The following is a 25777-nucleotide window of genomic DNA, read 5'->3' on the forward strand; positions in this document are numbered from 1 at the left end:
TGGTTTATCCATCCCTGCAGATCCCCAGTGGGTGTTCAGTCCTCTGCACACCACTGACTCTTGGTACGAGAGCTGCACTCCATTTGACGGGTAAGTGAAGTCCCCTCTTTTTGTCTTATTCATTATTGTGACTTCCCCCCTGCTGATGTTGGACTCTCAGCCCAGCTACCATCCTAAGTGGGGCTACTTCCTCAGTCACTCTCTTCAAATTGGCCCTGGAGGAGAATAAACTGGAATATATAGGCTTGATTTCTAGTTCCAGGACCATATTACACCCAACAATTGTTTCATTGTAACATACTTCTCAAGCAGAGTCCATGTTTGTGTGACTGGGAGTCAGAGGGTCCTCAAGAGATCCTCATAGAAGGATGATAAATAAAGTGACAGACAGAAGACAGAATGCTCACACCTGGCCCAGGCCCTGGTCCGGTTAATATCCTGCCTTGTCTTTCACACTATGCTTTCTACTCCCAATAGAGACATGAAACAGCAGATGAGGGAAAATGCCTTGGGTCAAATAAAACAGCATGGATAAAAGGCCTTATGTGCGTAGAACCACTCTTCTCTGGGCCTTGGCTGCAAATCCAGATTCTAGCACCTGCATCTTCCCAAGGCAAAAGGAAGTTGTGAAGGTCAAGAATAAACTCAAGAGTTTTCACCTTAAGAGGCACTTGCTACTTAGGGTGTTATCGTCCTACCCATAGTCAACAGTTATTTTTCAGTAGGTGCTATTTGTGGGACATAGTGCTAGGCAGGCACGGGGGGACACACAGGGTTAGCAAGACCTTGCCCTTGCCCTTGAGGGGCATATGGCAATGCTACTTAAAGGGGGCTTCATGGACCACAGCCTGGTTGCATATTGTTTGAGATCCATCTTCAATGACTAAGAAGAGAAATTGAGGGTAAGCATTTAGGAACTCGAATAGTAGGTAATGTTATATCTGTTGAATCTAATAACAAAAATTCAGGTTTGCGTTGTATGTCTTATTTTTACTTTACTTTCTGCAAATTCAATGCTTAGTGTACTTCATAAAGACAAGCGTCTACAACAGATTGGAAATTTTAAAAAACCAACTTGTCCTTAACCGTAGACAATTGGAACAGCACTAGTCTAATGTACACATGACTAAATAAAAGGAAGGTAAAGATAAACGTCTTAAAAAGCTAAACTAGTTCAATGTTATAGAGGGGGAGAAAGATTGTAAGAAAGGTGTGTGCAAAGGTACAGGATTTCAGGAAGTTGTGAAGCTCCCCCTTCCCAAGCTGAGTAAAATTAAACCAAAAGAAGTAAAAACAACAAAGAAATTATTCACACTAATAGCAGAAATGGTCTCAATGGTATGGCATACATATCCAGATGTATCATTTGGGTCTGAAACTATTGGGACCAAATGTAGTGAAGATTCTAAAAATCAGAACAGGGTTTCCTTCTGCAAGAAATGATAAGTAATAAATTTGTCATTGAAAATAAGGAAATTCTCAGAAATACCCACTGATGTCTCACACTAGACAGGGATTGGGACTGGAGCTAAGGGAAGGTCCCAGAGTAAGCTCCTCAATGTGCTTGCATGGCTCCTTCTGGAGCCACCTTTCTGCATCCTGTAAACAATATTCTGAGGCTACAGAGGTGGAACTATAGGAGGAGATAAACTTTGTAATAGTTTAGCAGGTGGTAGAAACCAAGTAAGTAATAATATCCTTGCAGCAAGTGTTTCATCTGGAGCCTGGCAGCAAAAGAGGAGGTTTAAAGAGAGAAATGTCTGTAACCACACCAAATCAAATGCTTACTAGATACAGTGTATCTCTGAAGCTCAAATTCCATTAAAGAGCCTGCTTATGCTACAGATGGAAAAAATTTAAATCTGGGAGACACCTACCCTTTGAGATGGAATCCACTCTGTCTTCACTGAGGTGGATTCTGATGCAGGAGTGGCAGTAAAACTAGAGATAAATCAAAGAGGGCAAGTTACCAATGACAGAGACTGCCTTTCCCTGGGAAGCTGAGAGACCATCAACATTCCTGGATCTCATGTTATAAGAGAAGAATTCACACATTTGAAGTGAACATCCTTTTTCTGGCAAATAGGAAGACCAGTTACCTGCCTTTTTAAATGAACAAGAAAAAATTAAAAGGCAAAGGAGGAAAGCAAAAGAAGACAAATTGGCATGTTTCTGATATCAACATTTTGTCTCCTAGTCAACCCTCCAAGCCCCACTAAAGGAAAAGAATATAGCATAAACAGTGAGAGAGGGTGGGCTGGGCAGAAGAGGGAAAGAAAGAGGGGGGGATCATTTAATTTTAATTTTGAAAATGACAACTAAATTCACAAATAAATTCTAAATCACTTGGATGAAATAAATGGCCAAAATGTGATAAGAAAATAAGTTATGATGAATAAGGATTTAGCAGTACTTAGAAAAAACTGAGAAGAAAAGAAATGCTTTTATAGGACGTAACACTGCATCAAACCAAGAAAGCAAGAAGCACAACTATCGCCACAAAAAAAAAGCACATTTGAAAAATGAAGGAAACATAACTGTATTAGTCTGTTTTCATGCTGCCGATAAAGACATACCCAAGACTGGATAATTTATAAAGAAAAAGGTTTAATGGGCTCACAGTTCCATGTGGCTGGGGAGGCCTCAGAATCATGGCAGAAGGCAAAGGAGGAACAAAGTCACATCTTACATGGCAGCGGGCAAGAGAGCATGTGCAGGGGGGACTACCTTTTATAAAACCATCAGATCTGAGACTTATTCACTATCACAAGAATAGCACGGGAAAGACCCACACCCTTGAGTCAATTACCTGGCACCAGGCCCCTCCCACAACATGGAGGAATTATGGGAGCTACAATTTGAGATTTGGGTGGGGACACAGCCAAACCATATCAATAGCATATGACTAGAAATAAATTTATAAATTGTAAATAAGAATCGCAGATATGAAAGGAAATACAATATATATACACATACGCATATTCTGTCTGTTTACTATATATTGTAATACTTTAATATATTGACCTGAGTCTACACTCTGAAAAGTCTCATAGGTCCTGGAAAAATGAATGCACATCAACCAATGCTGAGAAAAAAATTGAGTAAAATTACTGTACTTTAATAATAAAGAATTCTATAAGTGCATATATATAGTAGACAAGTCATTTCAGAAAAGAGACCAGGTACATTTCTCATGGAATTAGATACCAGAAGGTAATGACGGCTGCAGGCTAAAGGCATGGGTTGTAGGGATGTGCACTCCTGGCTTGGCCACTCACTTGCTATGTGACCTTGCTGTACTATCAGTTACCTGAACTTTCTGGTTTGCAGTATCCTCATGTATAAGCAAGGATGACTCTATGCTAAAAATAACCACTGCATACTTTTCTAACTCCAGAGAATCCAGAAATGGTAACACAAAAGACCATCTATCAAAAGAGAGCCAAAAACTTACCACCAAGGCATCAAAATATACAAAGGAAAACTTGCTGGAAATATAAGGAGAAACACTAAGAAACATAACGGGAGGGGTGACTCTCAAGCCTTTGTCAGGTCAAGCAGAAAACAAGTCAATAAGGCAGAGTGGAAATAGTATAATTAGTAAAATTGCCCTACTAGGTATATATCTACTTGATGTTCTACAACAAAGAACACATATTTGTGAATTCAAAAAACATTTTTAACACGTTCAAAATTACTTCTAAAAAATACCAAAAGCAAAATAGTACAGACCACATTTTAATCATATGCAACAAAAGACAAAATATAAAAAACAAACACTACAAGCAACAAACCTCCTGACCAAGAAATGAAAATATTTTTTACAAGTCTTTACAACATCTCTAATGTGAAAGAGAATATCAAAACCACAAATTCAAAACATATAGAAAACAAAATGAGAACATTTTACCCCAAATTTAATAGACTATAGCAAAACTAATAAAGTAAAAATTCATCCTCACACATATTTAATTAATAAAATGAAAGTGTAGAAATAGTAAGATGAGCAGCCCCTCAGAAACAGAGAAAAAAGCCTGTAATCTCAGCACTTTGGGAGGCCAAGGCGGGCGGATCACAAGTCAGGAGATGGAGACCATCCTGGCCAACATGGTGAAACTCCGTCTCTACTAAAAAAATACAAAAAATTACCCACGCGTGGTAGTGCACACCTGTAGTCCCAGCTACTCAGGAGGCTGAGGCAGGGGAATTGCTTGAACCCAGGAGGCGGTGACTGCAGTGAGCAGAGATCGTGCCACTGCACACTCCAGCCTGGATGACAGAGTGAGACTCTGTCTTAAAAAAAAAAAGAGAGAGAGAGAGAAAACATTATGAAAATAAGAGAGTGGAAAGGAGGAATAGAGGTAAAATAGAAATTGATATAGTAGAAAACAGAAAAAAGTATAGAGACATGCCAACTCCAATAACTGATCATTTGTAAGCCCAATGAAACAGATAAACCAGTAGCTGGTTTAATCAATGACCGAAGGACACACAGCTACATGCTCAACATTAAGAAAGTGAAATGAACTGAACACAAATTTAGACTAACAAAAACCAATAAGTATGTGAAAAAATGTTCAAGGTCACCAATAATTATATTAATATAAACAAAACCAACATTGAGATAATATTTTTAGCCAGGAGATTGGCAAAGATATGGCAGTATCTAAATCAGAGAAGGGTGTGGGGCAGTGAGACCTCTTTTGAACTCTTGATCAGAGTGAAAATCCCTAGATACTTTCTGGAGGACAGTTTGGCAATATTTATCAAATTTTTGAATGTGTGTGGGCTTTGACCAAATAACTCTACTCATAAGGATATGTTCTAAAAAGAAAAACACACACTTACATGGGCAGTACAAACAGCAAAGCTCAATATTCAATGTTCAATAAAATTCATACCACTTTAAAATGATGTAGCAGATTTACATTTACTGACTTGAAAAGATACCTACAATATGTTAACCATAAAATGAAGTATGTGAAATGTGAAATAGTAAACTCAAAAACAAATATTTGAGTACTTACTGAGTGCCAGACACCCACTGAGGCATTGTGGGAAGCAGCAATGAACAAGACAGAGGAAGTTCCTGCTCTCATTGAGGATAGAACAAAAGCATAAGCCCACACTACCACATGACAGGTGTCTGGGGAAAATGGTGGCCAGGGGTAAACAATGTTACCTGTATTTCATAGGATTTGGGGTAATTTCTACTTTCTTGTTCACCCTCTTTTTACTGTTTTAAAGTTTTTAAATGCACATGCATGATTATTTTAATTAGAAAAAAGTTATTTTCTGAGAGGTGTAGAAATCGTGTGTGGTGAAGGGCACAGGTGGACTTGGCATTTGATTGGTGCTAGAAAATGAGGGTAGAATTCACATTTATCAGACTGAAGTGGCCATTTCCCATTATGATCAATATATTATCACTAGTAACCATGTTTAAAATAAGAGCAACATGACTTTCCATATAAACACACAATGAATCTCAGACAAAATTTCATGTCTAGATGTAGCAGATCCAGAAGTCATCTGAGTCCTCATTTTCCACAGATAAATATAAAAATCAATTAACTAACTACAGTTTTTGTGAATAATTCACTTCACAGTTTCCCCAGCTGGGATGAAAGAGCCAGCAGCAAACTCCTGTGTAGTTCCAGGTGGTGGCAACCCCACCACAACACTGGCAACTTCTTAGAGTTCCTAACCTCTTCCCATTTGACAAAGCCATAAAATATTTGAACAAGGAAAGAATGCATGCTTTAGTTCAACTTATTTTCATGTTTGACTTTAACTTTGAGAATAGACACTCAGTATTTTGATGTTGACATCTGTTTTATGTTTTGGCTTTTCTTTTCTTTTTCTTTTTCTTTCTTTCTTTTTTTTTTTTTTTTTTTTTGAGACAGAGTTTCACTCTTGTTGCCCAGGCTGGAGTGCAGTGGTGCATCTCGGCTCACTGCAACCTTGGCTTCCCGGGTTCGGGTGATTGTCCTGCCTCAGACTCCCGAGTAGCTGGGATTACAGACATGCACTACCGTACTCGGCTAATTTTGTATTTTTAGTAGAGACAGGATTTCACCATGCTGGTCTGGCTGGTCTCAAACTCCTGACCTCAGGTGATCCAACCATCTCGGCCTCCCAAAGTGTGGGATTACAGGTGTGAGCCACCAGGCCTGGCCATGTTTTGGTTATTCTTAAATGTATACTTCAATTGATGTGAAGCCCTCAACTTTTGGATAACATCTGTCATTTGAACCACAAAACTGTCTTGGCTTCCCTGGAAGCCCATCACAGAAATAATGGGGTTCACTGCCTTCCTCAACACCACATCCATTTGTGTTTTTTATAAGGTTGACATTAATATTAGAATGCCCTGCCGCTACTGTCTTCTGAAAGCCATCTGAAACTTTATGGCCTGGATCTGAGGCGTAGCTCAGGGCAGAAGATTCTCTTCAGCACTCATGTTTCTGCATTACATTGGAGAACCTCTGTTCTATCATTTGAGAACAAAGAGCTCATATTCAACCCATCTACCCCCATTCAACCTTAGAAACAAAAAGGGGATACATATCATAGGTTTCTTAAAGTAAAATCAGAGAAAGGCATGAGAACGCAAGCTTCAAAAATAATGAATTGTATTCTGCTATAATAGCTAAGCCTGAGGGGAAAAAAAGAGAAGCTTAAACAAGAAAAAAATTTTATTTCAAAAAGATAAGAAATGGGAAGTTAGAGAATCTAGACCACTTCACATAATCATCACATACTCTGTTCCATCATCACTAGGGTAGGCACTTGTCTTCATGGTAGAAGATGGCTGCAGGGATTCCAGCCATTTCACTGGCATTCCAGACAGCAGAATGAAGGAAAGAATAGAAAGTGATCTTCTCTCCCTTTTCAGGCAACTTTCCATAAATCCCACACAATTCTGTCTAAATCTCAATTTAGTTACTTGGTGCATCAATTTACAAGTTAGGCTAGCTGAAGCAATTTTATTAACCAGGTGGTGATGTGCCAGGTAAAAATAAGGGCTCTTATTAATGAGGCAGAATGAAAGAATGGATATCAGGAGACAACATGTGGACACATGCAAGCACATGTATGCATAATTTTAAGGACTATTACCAAAGTTCTTTTTAGAGAAGGAGCTATCACTATTTAGTCACCACAATGTCCCACTTGTGTATGAAAAGACAGGGCCCAGGTCAGCATCTGGAAAAAGAAAGCAAATCCAAAGTAGGACTGAATTTCAGATAGGAAGAATCTGAGTTTTGTTGTGCCCAAGAAAGAGGTGGGGAGAAGGGCACTAAAAATATGGGAAGGAGCCAGAGAACTTTGAGAGATGGCACAGTAAGTTTTTAAAAGAAAGAGGAGGAAGACCGGGCGCAGTGGCTCCAGCCTGTAATCCCAGAACTTTGGGAGGCCGAGACGGGCGGATCACGAGGTCAGGAGATCGAGACCATCCTGGCTAACACGGTGAAACCCCGTCTCTACTAAAAAATACAAAAAACTAGCTGGGCAAGGTGGCGGGTGCCTGTAGTCCCAGCTACTCGGGAGGCTGAGGCAGGAGAATGGCGTGAACCCAGGAGGCGGAGCTTGCAGTGAGCTGAGATCCGGCCACTGCACTCCAGCCCCGGGCGACAGAGCGAGACTCCATCTCAAAAAAAAAAGAAAGAAGAGGAAATAAAGAAGGAAGGATAAAGAGAAGAGAGGAGAGAAGGAGAGGAGGAGTGCTAAACGGTAAAATAACTAAATAGATTTGTAGAACAGAGATGGCCACTATGCAAACCCACTTCCATCTGCCCAAACTTAGCTAATTCACGAAGGCCCTGTGGAGGAGGTATGTGCTGAAGAGGGAGGGTAGAAATCTAGAAAGAGGGCTAGGAAGGTCCCTTAGCCAGGTAAGTGTATCCAACAGAAGACAGTGTCTGTGAGACAACATTAACCAGAAGCAGGAGTTTTGAGATGAATGTAAGAGAACAACAGACCCCTCAGGAAGTCATGGAAATCTTGGGGGCTCTGAAGAACAGATGTACCACCAGTCCCAAAATGGAATTTTCAGCGAATTCTCACTTCCATGTGAGTTAAGTTGTTATCAAACGTCAACTTTCCTCTCCTGCCAATCTCTCAATAGGCTTATGAGGAGGATGGAGAAATGTTTATTGGGGCTTCAATAAAATATAAGCTTTATAGTATAAAACAGCAAAGTTAAATGCCATACAGCTGGTTAGTGGTTCAACCAGAACCAGAGGCTGTGTTTCTCATGTCCTCTTTAAATTAGGAAGGAAATAGGTGTCATGATCTCATCAACTGAGAGACAGTTCCGAGCGATGCACTCAAATGCATGACTGATCCTGGGCTTGGCAGAAAGAGTACCCTGATTGATTAGTGATGTCTGCTCTGTGCTTTGGCTGTGGGAGCTTCAGTTGACATGCATTAGATCTGTAGTCCCCTTTAGAGCATGATGACTCTCTAATCACTGAGATTTATGGCAATGCCATCGGGCGTATTCAGTGTTGAGATGTTTTTACTCACACCACTGACACCAAATGAGAGGTGCTTTCTTTCCCTGACACCAATTCCTCAATTCTTTGCAGACACGAACTGGGTATTTAACAATTCAATTCAATTTTGACACTATCTGCAGTTAGCATGGACCCTACAGGTTAAGGGCTCAGTCCCAGAAGGCTACCTTCCACTTCAAATGTAAGTTGCAAGTCCCAGGTCACCCATGCTTCTGACCAACCAGCTATAAGTCAGGGTTCCCATGACCCACTCCACAGGCTTGATAATTTACTGGAATGGTGTACAGAACTCATTTACTGACATTCACTTGTTTATTGTAAACGATGCAACTCAGGAACAGCCAAATGGAAGAGATACACAGGGTAGGGTGTGGGGGTGTGCAGAGTGTCCATGCTATCTCAGGGCAACCCCCTCCCAGCCCTGCAGTGTGAGAGAGCCAAGTATAAAAGGGTCACCGGAAAACCTCCAACTGGCCAGCACACTGGGAGGAGTGTGCACTGGGGTGGAGCCTCGGGAAGTTCACGCTGTTTGCAGGGGGAGGAGCCTGGCCTCTTTTGTTCTGGAGTGAACCTGGAATTTAATCTGTGAGGCAGGAAACTGACCAGCCGTATTCTTTCTTTGCTGAGAGTTTCTGTTCCTCCTGCTTTTTTTCCCTTTTCGCCCAATAAATTCCATTTTTCTCACCCTTCAAAGTGCCTGCAAGCCTAATCTTTCCTGGTCGTGTGACAAGAACCCTAAAGAGAAAGTCCTACAACAGATGTGTGTGCCAACTCAGAAGCAATCTGAACCCCACCATTTAAGGGTGTTTATGGAGATTTCATTATGTGGAGCTGGTGGACTAAATCACTGGCCATTGGTGATGGACTCAATCTCCTGCCCCTCTCCCCTCTCAGGAGGTAGAAGGGTGGGGCTGAGTTGAGTCCTCTAATCACCATCACAGGGTGTGGTCTTTCTGGCAACTAGTTTCCATCCTGAAGCTATCTTGGGGCCTCCAGACACCAGTCACCTTATTAGCATACAAAAGACACTCATCACTCTGGAGATTCCAAGGGTTTTAGGAACTGTGTGCCACAAACCTGGGACAAAAACCAAATATTTATTTATTTTTTATTATACCACAGGCATGACTGTGGAGACTTGCTAGCAAAAGGAATTTTTTTTAATTGCTTAGTTTTTAGTAAGCCCTTTCCAAATTGGGACAAAAAATTAAAGGGAAGTAGAAGACATGGACTTTATGAATTGAAGATAATCTAGTTTATCTAGTTCAACCTATGATGTGATACCCTAATCTTCTTTATCATTCTATAAAATATTCAGCCATCCTCAGGATTCCCGCAGGGAGCTGCAATAATAATAAATTTGGCAATAGTAAATAACATGAGCAAAGCTCCTCCTATGTGCCTCACATTGTGTTTAAACCTTTTACAGAGCACTGTTTTTTCTAATCCTCCTAACAATACTAAAAGGTGCATGCTGTCAGTATCCTCATTTTCTAGATGAGTAAATTGGCCTCAGAGGTTAAGTATCCTGCCCAAGGTCCTACAGCGGGTAGGTGTCAAGGCTAAGATACCAATCAGGAGGCCTCCTGACAGGGACAGTGGCTGGTAACTTACATCTCACTGTCTCTAGGACTGGACACCTGGAGGCCAAGCAGCCTCACCCATTCACGGGAACAAAAACAGATTTTGATTCCATGTCTGAGTTGTTCCCAGGGACCCCATCAAGGCTGGAGTGAATTACCATCCTTAGAGGCAGGCAGGTTGGAAGTGTAATGTTCACTCTCTGGCATCTCATTGATTTGGTCTCTATTAAGAAGAAAATTTTATAATTGAAATCTAGAAGAAATATTTTTCTGAAAGTGTGTCCTTTTCCACAGCACTTCTCTAGTCTAGTGTCCTTAGACTACAGTTGGATTACATGAATTAAGGCCTCCGAACAGATAATCACTGTATTTTCTCCTTCAGAGACAAACAAGACATTTATTGATGCTTCTCATCAGTGTTTCACTCAGTGGAACACCATTTGATCACTTATATTCTCGTGAAAAATTTCCAGAGTGATTGACGATGACAAATCCATGGACCCCAATTAATGGGAAGTGGCTGCTTTCAGGTAAGGGGAGGCATAAAGTCTCAGGGTCTATTTCTCATCTCTGGACATTGGGGTGCGGAGACAAGAGGTACCTGCCATCTATTCACTACCACTATGCACTCATTCACTTGTTCATTCATTCCCCCTTTCCCAAAATATTTAGAGTGCCAAGCCCTGCTTTAGGCACTTGGAAGATTGCAATGAACAAGCCAAAAAAGGAGTCTCCTCCACTCACTGAGTTTGCAGGCCTGTTGAGGGAGACAACGAACCATACATGCCAACCAATGTAGCTAAAAATAATTCCAGAGGGTCAAGTGCCCATGAAAAGAATAAGACGTCACTCTCAGAGGAGCTCAGAATGCCTCTATACCAATCTGTACCCCTAGCCAGAACATTCCTCAGAGTAAACTTCAATAAGGCCATGCCAAGCCTGAGAATTATGAAGAGACATGACCATCTTCCTCTTAAAAGTGGTTGCAGGCCATCCATGGTTTCACACAGTATTTTTTCCACCCATGACCCCAAAGGAGGAAAGCTTCCATCTGGCCCAGGATTTTTTTTTTTTTTTTTTGATGATGCAATGATGAAGAATGAGAACACAAAAAATAATAAACTCCAGAGCTTGCCTTGAGAATAACGTTTTACCAATAGGATGTGTCATAAATATGAAATGGCAAAGAAAGATGTTCCAGGATTTGTACTTTTTCCTTTGTTAGCCAGACAGATAATGAGTTACCATCAGGGACTTTTTTTTTTTCTCTCATTCAAACATGAGCTACATATAACTTCCATACTTCTGTGAAAAGGGAACCCATAAATTACAAGTTATTGTTTCTTAGAAACTGGGATTGTACAAAGGAGAGCCAAACAAAATCCTTTGTTTCATGAGCTTACAACTTTTTAATTAAATACCACTTTAAACTCATACATACATAAGCCAAATGTTCCCCATCCATCCTGCTCCACAGCATGGTGCCCATGCTCCCCCTTCCATCACTTTGCTGTGTTAGAGGTAGGATTCTTGCATTTATTTTTTTTTTCTGATTTTTTTCCTCTATCAATTTAGGCTAGATTGGAAACATAGATAACACAGAACAGGGACTAGTTTTTAACAGTTTTTGTAGTTGTTATGACCAAGGACCAGGCTATACAGATTGATTATAAATAGATAAGAAAGAGAGGGAGGAAAAGAGGGAGTGAGGAGAAATAGGAAGCAAGAGAGCAAAGGAGACAGAGACGAGGGCAAGAGGGATTGGGGAGACTCCCTAGCCAAGCAGCATGTAAACCTAAGACACTTTATCTGGTTAGATCCACAGACCATTGAGGCAGAATCTAGCTTATTTTCACCAGTATTCATGTTTCTTTCATCGTTGGCAAACTTCTAAACTGCATTTCCCCAGCCCCCTCACATGTGAGGACACGTGACTAGTTATTCCTCACAGAATGCTGGCAGAAGGGATGTGTGTTACTTCCAGGAATGGACCCTAAAATCTCCTGATCTGTTCCTCACACTCACTCCCCTCTCATCTGCTAGATGCAAAGGATCCACTGGAGGTCTCTGAGGCCTTGGGAGATGGTAGAGCCACACCATGAAGGTGCCTGGGTCCCTGAATGACTGCATGGAGCATAATGCTCACTCTACATTGGATTGTGACACAAGCAAGAAAGGTAAGACACCAAGATATAGGGATTGTTTCTATACAGTTAACCAACCCTGAACTGTACACCCCTTTGCTCTATTTTTCCGTCCATGGCAGGCAACACTAACAGATACTTCATGGTTAACTTTTCCCTTCAGTTGTCCTCAAACATTTCTGCCATGTCCCAGACAATCCCAGCTTCACATACAGGTGGTATTACAGAGATCTCATCCAAGCACTTTAAGTACTAAATTTATATTCTTAGTTAGTTTGCTATCATCTACCCTTCACTATGATTCCTATTTTAAAAAGGAAGGATGAGTCCATGATTCAAGTCAAGATGAAAAAACATTTCTAAATCAAGTGTATGCACATTTTTCTGTAAAGGTCCAGATAAGTAAGTATTTTAGTCTTCACAAGCCTTACAGTCTCTGTCTCAATGAGCCAAACCTGTCATCATGGCACAAAAGCAGCCATGGGCAGTGTGTAAATAAATGGGCATGGCTGTGCTCCAATAGGCTGTGATTTACAAAAACGGGCAGCAGGCCAGATTTGGCCCATGGGCCGTAGTGTGCTGACCTCTGCTCTAAATCATTCTCACATTTTCACTAAATATGACCAAGGGCACATGTAAATTCTAGTATCAATTCAATCCCTGTGACATTAGTTTATACTATTTGTTTTAGACCTCGTGGCTTCTCTTGAGTAGTGACAGATACGACAGATGAAGTTGCAAACAGTATTTGATTCTTCTTTCTGCCTCAGCACTGTACTGTGCCTGGCACAAAGTAAAATACAATACATTTTAGTTCCTTTTTACTTCTCTTCAAGCTTGCCTTTGAAGGTTAGACTTGAGGTCACAGCTTCACTTAAGTCCCATTTATTAGTCTGTGGCTTTGGTCAAAGCACCTTCTCTTTGTAAACTTTGGTTTCCAAATCTATAAAATGAGGATAACAACATATACCTCACAGGACTTTTTTGAGGGGTCAGGTAGTAAGGAAAAAGAATAATAACATATATATATCCTCTGAAATATATATTATTGTGTGATATAATAATATATATAGTGTGAAATGTACAGCACAGTACAGAGGTAAGAGACTATTATTGTAAGCTGCCTGTCCCTTCCTGGATTCTGGATTTACTTTCTTTCCACTGGAAATGTGAGTTCCCCCACCCCAATCCCAAGGAGGTCCACTAAATCCCCATTTAGCCTAGGCCAAGAGGCTGTCGGGGTGCATGGGCCGGCTCCACCTGTGTTCTGATTGACTGCCAGAAACCTGAGCCTCCTTTATAGCCACTAACTGGATCCAGAGAAGCAGCTCCAGCTGCCAAAAAATGTTGCTGCTTTAAAGAGATAAAATGCAATAAAGATATGTTTGTAATGGGCATACTCAGTATGGTTTGACCGGCCAATGACACAAGGCACTTGGCCTTGGACCCAGTGCTATTTGAAATGAGCTCTGGAATTGAAGTACTATTCCCTTCAAGAGTATCACCCTTAGCGTCCACAGCTGAAAGCTTCAAAGTGCAAAACTCAAATCTCCTTTTAGTCAAGTAGTAAAATAATGAAAAAGATTTGTGGATAGAATATTTATCCTGTAGTCGCAAATTTTTATGGCCATCCCATTCTACTGAGAGTTGTTACGTGTATAAAACTCCAGACTCCAGGGTCGGTCTGAGTCTTTCCAGCCATGGACATCTGTACCATCTACTTATAGTGCACACTTACCACTCTAAAAGAAACAAAATGTTTTTTAGTTTCCTTGATGATGCTTGCATTAAAACCTGAAGGAAAACATTGCAATCGGCTCTTGTCAGCTAGTCATTACACATTCCCTGACAGTGTCTAGAATAGTGCCTGGCAAGAGAAAGGCTTTAAACAAGATTTACTAATGTTCCAAGTCCTATATCCAGTCATTGTCCTATATCTGATAGGGCATGGATGGCAAGTACCCAACAAATTCACCATTAACTTTGTGCTCAGGGCAAGCAGCAATAATCACTCAAGACACTTTTGTCTTTTCTGATGAGCCAAAACAGAGTAACAGTAACATCTTGGCTGGGGCAACTTTCCTGCATCTCTGCACAGTCATGTCTTCAGGATGAGGGTCTCTCTGCTCGCACTTGGCCTCTCCCTCAAAACCAGTTCCTCCTACCATCTTAGCTAATCTTTGTTAACTGATCCACATATCCACCCAAGACTTCAAACTAAAAATCTGAAAGCATCTTCAACTAATCCTCCAACATCTAATGAATCAACAAATCTATGAACTCTAATACCCCAAATAAAATTTGAATTTCTTCTCTTCATCTCTACCATTGTAACCTGGGCCATCTTTGGTTGCAACTATTTCAATAACTTTTTAAGTGCTCTCCGGCTTCCATGGCAACCCCCTCAGTCTGTTTCCCATACATCTGCCAGAGGGCATTATTAAGGCTGATCATGTCAATGGCTCACTGCTTACCTGCATAACCTGCCTGATCTAGTGCTTCCTGTCCTTTCCAACATCATCTCAGCTCACTCTCCTCTCCATTACTGCAGTGCAGTTGCAGCTGCATTGACCTTCTTGCTGTTCTTGGAAAGCACCCAGCTTTTGACCCACTTAGGGGGTCACATATGTTTTGTTGTCTGCTTGTAAGTCTGCTCCCTATGACAACTCCCACCCCATTGGCTAAGTTCTTATTCTTCAAGTCACAACCAAAGTACCATATCCTCTGAGAGGGCTTCCTAGATCACTCTGTGATAGGGTTTGACTGTGTCCCCACCCAAATCTCATCTTGAATTGTGGCTCCCATAATCCCCATGTGTCGTGGGAGGGACCTGGTGGGAGGTAAGTGAATCATGGAGCAGGTTTTCCCATGCTGTTCTCGTGACAGTCAGTGTCACAAGATCTGATGGTTTTATAAAGGAGAGTTCTCCTGCACATGCTCTCCTGCCTGCTGACATGTAAAATGGGCCTTTGTTCTTCCTTCACCTTCTGCCATGCTTGTGAGGCCTCCCCAGCCATATGGAACTGTGAGTCCGTTAAACCTTCCTTTATAAATTACCTAGTCTCAGGTATATCTTTATTAGCAGCATGAGAAAGGATTAACACACTCCCTCAACCACTTTTCTTCTCTATCAACCCAATGCCCTTATTCTCTGATTGTACTCCTTCTCTGAAGACTTGGACTTAATCGAAAGTTTTATACATGTAGAAGTTGCTACTTTTAGTAGAAAAGGAAACATCCATGAAAACAGTACCTTGGTCATTTCCAAGTAGTTACCACATTTCACAATATTATATTATGTTTTGTTTCTATATAACTTCTCTTAACTAAAGTATTATAAGCTCTATTTGGGTAAGAGACAATGTTTGTCTTGTCATTCAGTACTAGAGGGGAAAAAGATGATAGAAAACAAATATCCCTTTATTCTGTCTGGTGGGGAATTCTAAATGATATTCATAGACACCTTTTGTGGCATCTGCCCCCAAAACTCCCTTTCCAGGAAATCCACAAATATTCATAATGAACCCCTTATACACAAGAGTAGTAGACCAAATATCCATGTTTAGACCATGAGACACTACCCATTTTTAATGTCTGAGTTTTATATTTGCCACTGTCTAAAGTGTCTAAGACACCTTGAGGGCAGGGATCCCATGGGATTTGCCCATTTTTTAATCCAGCAACTGAGACCAATGACTGCTACATAATTATACTTTGAATCCATGAAAGGACAGAGCCAATTAGTTGACTCAGGCATCCAAGTCTTTTTTATTGGGTGGCCTGGGTTGGTTTAAGCTGCAGGAATCTAATAAGGGAACACCCAGAAAGATGAAACCATATCCTTAAATTCCTATTCATTCAATAATCCTAAAATAATTTATAATAAATTAGAAACAAAGGGCAATTGTACAGGATCTTCGTCTGTCTAGTCCCCCACCTCGAAGAGCCACCAGGGGTAGTTTTCAGAGCCCTGAATGAGGTTTGGCTCATGCAAATCCCATTGTTTATGGTTCCGTTGGAAGAGTCAGTCTCTCTTCTCCCAGCCCCCATACAACTCTTGGAAAATGGTGCTCAATGGAGAGTATCCTTTGCAGAGGAACTTTGTCCTTAGGGGAAAGTTCTAGTTGACAAGTCATAAATTTAGAAGGCCCTGGTCTCAGAAGGCACTCTGAATGATTTCGACAAAGCACAGAAAGAGAAGGTGGTTTTAAAACAGTTTTACCATTGGGTTCAGAAAAAGGAGAGGTCTGTGTACAAATACAAACCACTTTAGTTCTGAAAACATCTGCATATTTTCTAGTCACCAAAGTCACATACACCATTGCAGCAATAAAGAGGATATTATTTACCCACCCACTTGACAGGTAGGCAAACTGAGTTCGGAGTTGCTGAGTACAATGCTAGAAGAGTGTCTCGTAGGAGAGATGCCCAATAGCTGGGCTCCAGGTACATGTATCCCAATAGCCTTTCTTTCTCTTCACACTTAGAAACTCACCCTGACTGATATAAAAAGTGCTCAGTCAGACAGATGAAGACCTCCTGTCTTGGATAAAGTAGGTGCATTCAAGGTGAGAACAGATGAAGTTAAGTCTGCCATTACAGAGAGAAATAGGGAACTCAGGGAGTCTGGGTGATTTGCATGGGTCCTGTTCCAGTTGACATTTGCATCTATCAGATCAATATTGAAGATAAAGATTTGACTTGACTTCCTTTAGATTCTGGTGGAGAGACACAGGAATGGCTCAAATCATCTTACTTGTTAACTTTCTTCCTGTTTGTGGTCAGGGACTTAGTTTTGTACCCCTGCTCTATTCTTGGCATTCAGAACAGTGACTGACACATAGTAAACTCTCATTGCTATTAATGAATGTACTCAATTTACCACTTCACTTTGACCTCAGACATTCTCTGACTTTCTGGGATGCAGATTACTGTTTCAAACAGGTTACTTTCTTCTTAAGCAATAAGTAGGCCATCGTTTCTACCCTTGAAAGAAAATGTTATGTGAGACTACACTTGATCACAACCTCAAGCTGTCCCTTGGCTTCTCTGAAGTGCATCGTGTAGAGGTTGAGCCTCCCGCACACTGGGTCTGAAGGATGTAGGTACAAACAGCTGAGTATACAACCAACGGACCTGAGCCCAGTGAAGTCACTACTTTGGGGACCCAAGACTGTCATCACTGTCCTCACAAGTCCATGCTTCTGGACTTGTGGTGGACACCTGCAGCGTCTGGCTTACTGTTGAAAGCTCTGACTACGAGAGACCAGATTCAAATTCAGCTTGGCATGGGACTATGCGTGATGTATCTAATCTCTCTGGAGCTCAGTTGTTTTGGCTGTGAAATGGGAGAGAATAAAACACCTCATAATGCAGCAAATCTCAAACTACAATGTGCACACAAATCACCTGGGGATCTTATAATGCCATAGGTTCAGGCTCAGTAGGTCTGAGGTGGGGCCTGAGAGCTCAGAATTTTCATAAGCTATCAGGCCATACCGACGTGGCTGATCTGGAGACCACACTCCAAGTAGCAAAGTCATAGGGCAGTAAATGAGATAATAGAATAAAAGGAGATTATTAACATGAATAAGCACTATAAAGCAAATTATTAATAATCATGATCACTAGTAGCATTTTGGTTAACATACATGAAATTACCACCAGCCAGGTTTGAATTAGGCTGTTTCCGGCCCTGAGTCCTTTCAAATAAGTTTTGTGATTCCATCTGAAAGCTCCTTCAGACATTCCCATAAGCCCTCATGTAACTACAGAAGTCAAGGGCACAGTGAGAAGATATTTTATTACCCGTGTATTTATTTATGGGTTTCGGGGGTTTTAAAACTGGCAATTAAAACCTTGTAAATTTGTATTATCAACAAAATAAATGTAGACGGGTTAGTTACTCGTTGCTAATAAATTTGATCATTCATTTATAAAACGAATGTTCACCCAAGAATCACAGAGCACTCTATAAATATCGCTTCACGAAGCCACAAACCACCTCGACAAGGAAGGCACACAGCACCCCTGAGGGGTTAAACAAACCCTCCCGGGCCTGGGGAATGGGAGGGCAGTGCCTGAATTCCAGCCCCCGGTCCCCTTCCAGTACTCAGGTTCAGCCTCTGCCCCCGGGGGGCCTGACTCTTTGAAGCATGATATCCGCTTGGATGCATTTCAAATCAGCTTGCCTAGAGGCTCCAGCCCCAGATAGCCCCAGGAACCTGTCTGTAGGAGCTGGAGAAAACCATATTTCTCTCCTGTGAGAGGTTCAGGAGGACTAGCCTCCCCCATTTCCTCTTTTCCAATCATGCACTCTGGGTAGTTCAGCTACTGTTCAAGAGGTAACTTACAAACTGACTGACCCAACTATGGAACTCCAGCATGGAATTAATAAAACAAAACTGCGTGATCGCTGGTTTCTCAGCCAATGGCCCCCACTTCAAGACTTACTCAGCTGAGGGTCCTCTTCACTTCTCCCCCATAAATGAACTCAGTAAAGCGTTTTCATCTTTGAGTCCTGGTGCCCTAGATGGACCAGGGTTTTGGTGGCTGGGTTTGAATTCCAGCCCCACCATGTTAGGGGACCACAGACATCATGTTCCTTAGCTGTGAATTGGCCTTATTTTAGTTAAAGTCATCTAGTGCCTGTGAGGATGTTCAGAAATGATATGTAAAGAGCCCCACCAAAGGAATTTATCCCTATTAGTAGTGCTGGTACTAGTTGTGACATTAGTCATAGATGCAACACTAGCAGCAGAGTGTCAGGCCAGATTATAACTTTTAGGAACCTGAGCCTTTGCCTCTCTCTCATGCACTTTCTTTGTTGAGAGGAAAGGGAACAAGAGGATTGAGCCCTCATTTATGAGTGCCCTAAGCAGAGCTTAGGCTGCCTCGTCAGTCATCTAGCCCTCCAAGATATTACATCTTACTCCCTCTTCCCAAATTATTGACCCAACTGATACAGAGAAGAGACAAGGAAGTACTGGGTAGAAGAGGGTGGGTCCCCGACAAAGGCCCCACCCTCAAGACTGGAAACTCTTGGCCCTAAATGGGAACAAGCATTCACGTTTACATGCCCCAAAGTTGCATTTGTCCTGCCATGCTCCCTTACCCTGCACCCATGTAAACCCCAGACCCCAGACTCCAGAAGCAGACGAAAATGAACAGAAGAGTAGAAGAACAGCAGAACAGCGTGACAGAGAGAAGAGAATGAGTGTCTGAATGCTGAGAGGAGTTTGGCTGGGAATAGTCAGAGAGATTGGCTGCTGGACGGCCAAACTCCAGGGGAAGATCATCTCCCCACTCCATTCGCCTTTCAGCTCCCCATCCATCCCACTGAGCCCTACCTCCACCACTCAGTAAAACTCCTGCATTCGTCCTTTAAGTTCATGTGCAACCTGAGTCTTCCTATACGCTTGGTACCTCAGTACCAAGAGGATACTGAGCTGGTTAATGCTTAAGCTGTCTGTGGATGGCAAGGCTAAAAGAGCTCACTGTGGCACATGCCCACTTAGGCTTTGGGAGTCACAGGCACCCACTCTTAGATGCTACCATGGGACCAGAGCCCCAAAGCACTTGCCCCAGCTCCTCTACACCTGCCCATCTGCAAGCTCCCCCTCCCATAAGGGGTTTGGGTAGGCACATTGGCCGAACAGACAAGCCACACCCCTGTCGCACATCCTCCGAGGGGTGTCAGGGAACTCTCACATTTTACAACCATCTTCCTGGCACACCTTTTGCCACCTGCCCTCAGACCAGCTGCTATTATTCCTCTTCTTGCTGGTAAGAGGAACCAAAACCTCTGACTCATAAATACTGATGGGGAGAGGGGATATGCATTGCTTTTAGCCTAGGTCTACTGAGAGGTCTCACTCCTTTGGAGCTAGCTTTGCCTGGGCTATGTGGCATCCACGTGCCTTTCTGCTTGCACAAGACCTCATGGACCGCATGTTAGAGGTTTTTCATCATTTATTATTTGTTACTTACTGATTTCTTCTTAACTAGTGGCTGTATCTGTATTCTGTCTTGATTCATTTTCTGAAAAAGCAGGACTCATCTTCACTTAATGAGCTTTATTCCAGTCCTAGAGAGAGGTAGGAATTTAATTTGACTGAGATATTCTGTTCTTCACTGCTGCCTTTACTTGATTAACATGGAGAATCATAAAAGTTCTGAGCAGAGAACCAAAAGTAGACAACAAATAAGCTATGAAGCTTGCTAAGATGTCTGTAGAAGGGAGAGCGATAAAGATGTTTAATACATCTTTCTATAAATAAAAGGACTTCTGGTTTGCCCTGGACTTGGAATGAATCTTCTCAGGGCTTCAAGACAGTTATCACTCTGGCTACCTGCCATGTGAAGTTTCTTTTCTAAGAAGGCAAATGTTGCTATAAGAAATGCCACATGCCATTTTATCAAGCTGAGCACAGCTTTGCTTGTGACAACCCTGCATGAGCCACCCAACCAAAGAAAGATATTTTCTCTTTGATCAGATGATTACTGAAAGTGGATGTGCTAGCATTAAATTGGTTTTCATGGTTAATATTTTTCAAGTAGGCTGGGCATGATGGCGCACACCTGTAGTCCCAGCTACTCAGGAGGCTAAGGTGGGGGGATTATTTGGGCCTGGGAAGTTGAGGCTGCAGTGAGCTGTGATTGCACCACTGCATTCCAGCCTGGGCAACAGAGAAAGACCCTGTCTCAAAAATAATAAAATAAAATGATAAAAATATTACTAGTAGATCCAAATTTAGTAATTTCTTATTGGAAGCTATTATTGCTATATTTTGTTTAACAGAATAAAGGTCACCTACGAGCATTTCTTGTAAAGTGAGCTTCTGTTAAGTTTTTTGTATTTTTCTTTTTGACTCTTAATATAAAATTATGTAAAAGGTATTCATACCTGTGAGTATTTGTTAGCATGATTTTAAAATGCAGTATGTCTTCTTCATTCAATTTAAACAATGTTGGAAGAAAACAATGTTTTCCCATGTTTTCTGTTCATGTCTTTTCCCCTCTAGAGCTTGGCTCACACCATTCCTTACATCTAGAATATCCTTTTTATTATGCCCAAATCTATTTCAATCTTTAAGGCACATTTAAGGGCTGTCAATCTTTAAGGCTCAACTGCTGCTTTCTCTAGTCTTTACTGATTTGTCTCCTGGAATTCATCTCCCCCAGTTCTGCATACTTTCATACAGAAAATACAAATTTCAGATGTTTGTTCACTTAGTTTTCAAAAGAAGGGCATCTTGGCAAGTCAGGCTTGCATTCTCTTTTTTAAAACAGCTTTATTAAGATATAATTCACATGCAATAAAAGTTTCACAAAAGTGAACAATTCAGTAGTTTTGAGTTGTCTAACCATCACCATAATGTAATTTTAGAGCATTTTCATTACCCCACAGAGAAACCCCATACAGAGTACACATCAGCAGTCACTCCCATCCCACCCACCCCTAAACTCTAGGCTACCATGAATCTACTTTCAGTATCCATAGATTTGTCTCTTCTAGACATTTCATATACATAAAATTACACAGTATGTTGACTTTTCTTTGTTGACTGACTTTTCTTTTAGCATAATGTTTTCACGGGCATCTGTTTTGTGGCATGGATAAAGACTTCATTCTTTTTTATCCACTGTATGGATATACCATCTTTTGCTTATTCATTTATCAGTTAATTGACTTTTGAGTTGTCTCCACTTTTTGGCTATTATGAGTAACGCTGCTGTGAACACTCATGCATATGTTTTCAATTCTCTTACGTAGACATTTAGGAGTGGAATTGCTGGGTCATACGGTAATTCTATGTTTAATATTTTAAGGAATTGCCAAACTGTTTCCAAAATGGCTGCACCATTTTATATTACCATCAGCAAGGTAAGAGGATCTCAATTTCTGCACATTCTTACTGACACTTTCCTTTGTCTGCCTTGCATTCTTATCAGACTTACATTCTTGGTCTGAGGCTTTATTTCAGAAAACAAGTTTGAGGAGAAGAATGGTATTTGTAAGAAATGCTTCAAGAAATGTTTTCTCCTAAAACGTGCCCAATGTGCTATGCCTAATGTGCTGTGCCTACTAAGGGGGTCATTGAGCCTCTGACCCCCTGAGCAGGCACAGCACATTGGAAGAAGGATGCTGCCATGCCTCGGAACCAGGAAGCCCCTAAGGTCTCCTTCTCAGTGCCACCATTTGCAAATGATATGCCTTTGGTAGATTAGTGTCTAACCCATAATCGCCTCATAGATAAGATGAGGAAGATATTTCCACTATTCATTACCACGAAATAGGATGTGTGTGTCAATATATTGTATTAGTCCATTCTCACACTGCTAATAAAGACATACCCGAGACTGAGTAATTTATAAAGAAAAGAGGTTTAATTGACTCAAAGTTCTGCATGGCTGGGGCGGCCTCGGGAAACTTGCAGTCATGATGGAAGGCACCTCTTCACAGGGCTGTAGGAGAGCGAACGAGTGGCAGCAGGGGAAAAATTCCAGGTACTTAAAAAACCACCAGATCTCATGAGACTCATGCACTATCACGTGAACAGCATGAGGAAACCACACCCATGATTCAACTACCTCCCACCAGGTCCCTCTCACAACACATGGAGATTATAGGAACTACAATTCAAGACGAAATTTGGGTGGGGACACTGCCAAACCATATCCCATATCTAGAAGCTCATATGGACCATAACAGACATTCTAGAAAGCTCTTTCTGAATGATTCTCCCTGAAGTCTTGTAGTTCTGTGGCAGTGCAAGTACACTACCATAGAAAAGGTCAATTTTTGTAAATTCCATGTGTGTGACAAGAATGAGTGTTCTCTGTTGAGTACAAAGATTGTATACAAACATACACATGTCAACCAAATTAATTGTGGAAGTCAAATCCAATTTATCTTTGTTTAATTTTGATCTCCTTGATGGATTGGTTTCTGAGAAAGTTGTGGACAGTTTCCCACACTGACTCTTCACTCAACCATTTGTCCTCATGTTTCTTTCCTATCTTTACAGCAGTAAATCCCAGCTAGTCCTCTCCTAAGTGCTCTATTCTGTTCCCAAGTCCTCTGGTGCCTGATGAAGCTTTCTCATTATCATGAGAGCAAAATAATGTGGGTGTTAAGGCCTACAAAGCAATAAAGCATGACTGTGAAGAGCAGAAGCTTTGCAGACAGACCCAAGTTCAAATCTTGGCACCATCACTTCCCAGCTTATGAACTTGGGAGGCTAACTGACTTTCTCTGAGCCTCAGAGTTCCTGTCTGTAAAATGAGAAAATTAACACCAGAAGTTAGGGTGGATTCAATGAGATCATGCATGTAAAGCAGTGATCACAGAGCTGGGAAGAGGACCCTGGTAAGGATTTAGAAAATGCTAACTTTTGTTAGTAACAATAGACAACAACATCAATAATGGCAGCAGATGTTCACCTTCCTGGAGTGCTTAATACGGTCTGGGCACTAAGCCAAGTGCTTCAGTTGTATCAGCTCATTTAATTCTCACAGCAAACTCGGAAGAGTGATAGGACGGCCATAACCATTTTACAGAGGAGGACACTGGAGCACAGAGGGATGAGGCAGCCCACCCAGGGTCACCAGTGAGCGGTGGCTCCTGAACTGCACCTCTACCATGGGAACCTGGGCTCATCTTCTGATGACAAAGTCGGTTATGGAACTAACAAGAAGACACACCATGAAAAGGAACTCTTTGTCCCACATCCCTTTCTGTGACCTCCCAGAAGTGCCCCGCAGCACCAGACTCCACTCTGGGTGGCTGCTGTGGTTCTTCTTTTGTGTCTGGGAAAGAAGGGTGCTCGATAGGATCCAGCTGCTAGCTCGCTACAGCCCAGCACTTCTCCTGTACTTCCAGAACAGCTCGTGGGTCTAGGACAACAAAGCCTTTATTGGCCTCGTTGTTCCAAGTGTAGTTGGAAACATCTGAGATAAAGCTGGGATGGAAAACCAAGCAAACTGTTAAAATCTGCACAATAAAAAGGCACAATCAGGATACACTTAGGGATAACATGTTACACTTCCAAAAATTAACACTACTGGATGAAAGCCCCAGCTTCCCAGTTTCAGTTCATTTTAGAAAAAAAATCTACAATACGTAAATATATTCCCACCATAAAAAAATCAAAAAGCGAAAGTCAAGCTATCAATAAGTATGAGGAATAAAATGAGAATGTTGACCATTATGCCTACCTCCACCCTGAACCCACAGCTTCCAGTGGTAACCACGATCAACAGAGTAGATATACCTCCTCCCAAGCTTTTTGCTTTGTAATAAATGCATATATATGTATGCATAAACATGTTTCATTTGGAAAATATTTTGTTTCCACACAAATGGTGTCACAATATGTGCATTGTTTGCAAACTAGCTTTGCTTGTTTTATTCACTTGACAATAGGTTTGGGGAGTGGGACATGGGGAAAAATAGGTTTGGAAAATTTTGCCAAGTCTGTGCACACTTACATTGACATTATTCTTCATGAATGACCAGTGTTTCCCATGGTGTGATGCTACCATAATAATTTATTTACCCTTGTCCTTCTGAATGGACATTGGGTTGTCATGGGGCAAGCTCTAAGATGACCCCCTCCCCATAATCCCTACCTCCTGCTATTCATACCCCTGTGTAATCCCTTGCCCTTGAGAGTGGGCTGGCCTCATGACTTCTTTCTAATCAATAGAACGGAGCGAGTAATAAGACGTCACTACTGTGATTAGAGTACAAGACATTGTAACTTGCCTCTTGCTAACAGACTCTTCTCTTGCTTATTTATAGAAGGTCCCATGTGGCAAGGAACTAAGGGCAGTCTCTGGCCAAAAGCCTACAAGTAACTGAATCCTGCTAATAACCATGTGAGTTTGGAAGTGGATCCCCCCGCATTCGAGTCTCAGATGAATCCCCAGCCCTAGCCAACATCTTCATGTGCGGTGAGAGACCATCAAGCAGAGGACCCAGCTAAACTCTACCCAGATGCTCAGTCTGCAGAAACAGATACTAAATGTTATTGTTTTAAGCTGCTACATTTGCAGTAGTTTGATATGCAGCAATAGATAACTGATAATGCTGTTAATTGCTTTCTATTCCAATCAACTGGAATAACTGCCCTTGTGCATGCAATCAGGGACATACTTTAGGATCTGAGATTGTTCAGTCTAAGGGTAAGGATCTGGGATCTTTAGGATCCCAGACCTGAGACTGTTCAGTCTAAGGGTAAGCATATTTGATGTAGAAAAATAACACTACATTGTCCGCCAAAAATATTATCAAGTGACAATCATGCAAACAGTATGAAAGTTCCTACTTCTCTCCATGTTCTTACCAAATGGAGTATCATTGATCATTGAAATAATATCAGTTTGAGAAAAATTAGTACTGCATTGATTTGATTGCATTGTCCTGATCACTCATCAGGGTGAGCATCTTTCTAACGAATCCCTTGGTCATTTATTTTTCTCTTTCTTCTGAGACTTCTCTCTTGATATTCTTAGCTTTTATCCT

At 41.5% G+C, this 25777-nt stretch overlaps 1 long non-coding RNA gene across 2 annotated transcripts; it reads left to right on the top strand.

The window, feature by feature from the left end:
* LOC108543588 (uncharacterized) lies at positions 1–25228 on the top strand. Of its 2 annotated transcripts, XR_001889611.1 has the most exons (5): positions 1–90; positions 8595–8703; positions 10488–10635; positions 12149–12282; positions 25055–25228. It is a non-coding gene; the product is annotated as an uncharacterized LOC108543588 (long non-coding RNA). The 2 variants fall into 2 exon arrangements; XR_001889612.1 differs by lacking the exon at positions 8595–8703.
* Positions 25229–25777: the final 549 nt, after the last annotated feature.

This window comes from Rhinopithecus bieti, unplaced genomic scaffold (assembly GCF_001698545.2).
Source record: "Rhinopithecus bieti isolate Rb0 unplaced genomic scaffold, ASM169854v2 scaffold_21649, whole genome shotgun sequence".
Lineage (NCBI taxonomy): Eukaryota > Metazoa > Chordata > Mammalia > Primates > Cercopithecidae > Rhinopithecus > Rhinopithecus bieti.